The following is a 3,951-nucleotide window of genomic DNA, read 5'->3' on the forward strand; positions in this document are numbered from 1 at the left end:
TCATTATGATTGTGAAGCAAGACCGATACTACTTTCTTGTAGTTGTGTGATCTGATCTTGGTGTTTTTATCGTACGAGTACAATTGTAATAATTGGCTTGAGATCGATATCTCTGATAGGCAAGATATAAAAGTAATCACAAACACTTCGTCTCATCGTTTGTGATTCCGCAATATCTTTTTTCGCTGCGTCGATTAAGATTATTGTGAGGTGATTGATAATACTAGGTTGTTCTTCGGGAATTTAAGTCTGGTTTATCAATTGGTTCCTGTTCACCTTGATTTATCAAAGAACGGAATAAAACTCGTAGGTATATTCGTGGGAGACGGATTTATCTATTACCGTAGACTTTTCTGTGTGATACAGATTTGTTTATTAAAGTCTTCGACTTTGGGTCGTAGCAGCTCTTAGTTGTGGGTGAGATCATCTAAGGAAATCAAGTACGTAGCATCCTGCTGGGATCAGAGACGTAGGAGCATAACTGTACCTTGGATCAGTGTGATATTGATTGGGGTTCAACTACAGTCCATACCGAAGTTAATTTGGAGTAAGCTAGTGTCTGTAGCGTCTTAATACAGTTTGTGTTCAATCTGGACTAGGTCCCGCGGTTTTTCTGCATTTGCGGTTTCCTCATTAACAAAATTCTGGTGTCTGTGTTATTTATTTTCCGCATTACATTTTGTTATATAATTGAGATATCACAGGTTGTGCGTTGTTCAATCAATTAGAATATCCGACCTTTTGGTTGTTGATTTAAATTGATTGACACTTGGATATTGGTATGTGGTACCATCCAAGTTATCTCTCTAGTATCTGATAAAGACTTGCAGATTTCTATTTGCTTGAGTGTATATCAAATCGAGAGATTGAGATATAAACTCTTTGATATACTTTTTATCTAGATTGAGTCTGACTATCTAGTTGATTCTCTAGAAATTATATTGGAGTTTGTCCATACATATTTCTAAGCGAAATATTGGGTGTAGTTGTTGTACCCCTGCCTTTTCAATTGGTATTAGAGCAGGCAAGCACGTTCAAGACCTCACAAGTCTGTGTTTGTAGCAATCTGACTCTATGGACAGAGGTGATATCTCAATTTCTGTACCACCAGTCTTCGATGGCTCTAATTACTTATGGTGGAAAATTGCTATGCGAGCTTTCCTTCAAGCACGTGATTTTCAATCATGGGTATATGTTTTTAATGGCTGTAATGCTCCCGTCGTGGCAGTTGGAGATGTAAACGTTCCCAAGCCTATTGGTGAATACAACCCTGCCGAGATAAATACTGCAAAGCAAAATTCCGACGGTTTGAATGCCATTATACATGCCATTACCCCAAATCTTCATCACCATGTGTCAAATTGCACGAGGTCTAAAGATGCGTAGGACATTTTAGAAACCGTATTCGAAGGTAACTCCAGTGAAAAGGAAGCTAGGCTTCAAAACCTTAATTCCTATTGGGAAAATCTTCGTATGGCATATGAAGAAACATTTGATGAGTTTAATTACAAAGTGTATGAAATTGTTAATGCATCTTTTGCATTGGGTAAGACTATTCCTGAAAAGGATATTGTGATGAAAATTCTCAGATCGCTGCCATCTAGATACGACTCTAAGAAGCATGTCATCGTTGAAGGAAATAACCTTGATATAATATCCAGAAATACTCTTGCTGCTGCATCTGACCGTAAGTCTCGACGTTCTAAATTGACTGATAAAAGTGATGAGAATTGCTTTAATTCGACTTTGTCACTGTTTATACAACAACTTAAGAAATCTCTTAGACAGAGGAAGAGAAAGTCTCAAAAGAAAGCTCACTCAATCAATAAAAAAGTTCAGAAAAACTATGATAACAATTCCAGTTTCAGGTGCTACAAAAGTATTCACTCTACTTCTAAATGTCCTGATACGGAGACGAGTGAGATAACTAAAGCATGGACGGAAACTCTTGACTACTGTCCTGAGGATGATGTCTATGATGGTTCTCTTAATCTCTTTGCTGATAATCACGTCTGGCCTCCCAACAGTCCTGATTATTCCATGATAAACAATCTTACTTCCTCAGAAATTCTTCAACAAGTAAAGGAAGTGTTAATTAAAAGGATTGAAAATCTGGAATACCAACTGTCTAATTTTTAATTGGAGTCAATCAATCGTGATTCTTACAAAACATATCGAACCTCTTCGACTATGAATTGTCAGCAAATTCCTCCTGATTCTACATCATTCTTAAGTCACCTTGACGACAAGGAAAATATAGAAAATCACCAAATTTATCTATTCCTGTGATTTCCTCACATGTTAATCAGGATCACCTTAAAACCTGTAGCACCATGAAATAGGAAAAACATTCCTCTGTCAAACATTGTTTGCAGAAGAAGAAAAATAAATCTCATACAAAACCCTCATCCTTTGTAAAAGAGATTTCCAATAGAATGCATAGTTTACGAAAATCAACAATCAAGTTATACAAATCTGTGCTAAAAGAAAGAAAGAATGATGAAGATAATTCTTCTTTCTTAAAAACAATACAGAAACAAGGTATAACATACACTTCATCCCCTCAAAAGAAGTTACTCAATCCTGCAAAGGATAGGAACAACTACAGTTTGTAATACTGTATTCATGATTGTTTGTCTATCCCTCTTAGACAAAAATCATAATCTTCAAGAGGGTTGTGATGGATGATTTCTGTTATTTGTTTTTAGTTCAAACGTTTTTCTACTTAAAATAAAATAAAATCTGAGGATAAACAAATTCTGTTAGGGTTTTGGTCAAAGGTCATTTTTGATATTTATATCCTATCCTCAGTTGCTTTTAAAATAAAGTTTTTCTCCTTAGCATAAACATTTCTTCTATCTTCTCTATCATGTCCTCCTCAAGCCTTTCAAGCAAGGAAAGTGATGTTTGGATTGTTCTTTTTCCATCTAAGAAGATACGATTCGATTCTTCTGATAATATGAAGAGCCCTGATACTCACGGTTCCCCTATGGACGGGAACATCTCTGTTTCTCAGTTTGATAAGCTCTCTTTAACCATGAATCTTGTCTTGGAACAAGTTCGTGCCCTAAAAAGTGAACTTGAAGCTTCTTCCAAGAGACTCGAAGAAAAGATGGATAATCTGGAATCGATAATTGATCTAATCGAAGATGAGCTTGATGAATACAGAGAATATGAGAAGTGTACTCAAAGTAAGTGAAATTCTTTATAGGAGTTTTTTTCCTAGTAAATCTTCTATTTTTATTGTTTTTGTTAGAAGAGTAACTAGTGTTTGGAATAGCCATTACTGTGATTACACATAGCTATGTCCAACGTTTTCATCTTCTTGTTTTTAGATTATTGGTTTAAATTCTAAACCTGTTTGGAAGATGATTTTTGCAGTATTAATCTTTATGGTTATATATATTTCAATATTTTTATGAGATATGTGTGTTTACGTCCGTGAACTTTGATTGTCCCATATCTTGTCAAAAGTAAAGTCTTTCATACGTCGATATGCATGTATTGATAAACGAATGAATAGACTTTTGACAAATACAAAAGTTAAGCCTATTATGTCAATTATTGATGGAAGATAGGTTAAAATCTTTTGTTTGCAAGGATTATGTCTATTGAATGTCGTTATGCGAATAATGATGGAAAATAGAATGAATCCTTATGTATTCCACAGTTTTGATCTTCCCTGATCCATATTTTATGTATTACTGTGAGGCTCCGTAAAGTGTCTAATGTTGAGAACTAAAACGATCAAGTTGATTATTCTTATGATTAGCTATGTTGTTGTTCCGCGAGATACTTTATGTCGAGCATATTCAACTAAATTAATCATCTTGTTTGGTTATTTAGTTGTTGCTCCGCAAGTTTTATTATGATGAGCATGACCAATTAAATTGATTAATTTTGTGATTAGTTTGGTTGTGTATTTCGATTAGATTAATTATGAGTTCTCTT

Source organism: Papaver somniferum, chromosome 7 (genome assembly GCF_003573695.1).
Source record: "Papaver somniferum cultivar HN1 chromosome 7, ASM357369v1, whole genome shotgun sequence".
In the NCBI taxonomy this organism is placed as follows: Eukaryota; Viridiplantae; Streptophyta; class Magnoliopsida; order Ranunculales; family Papaveraceae; genus Papaver; species Papaver somniferum.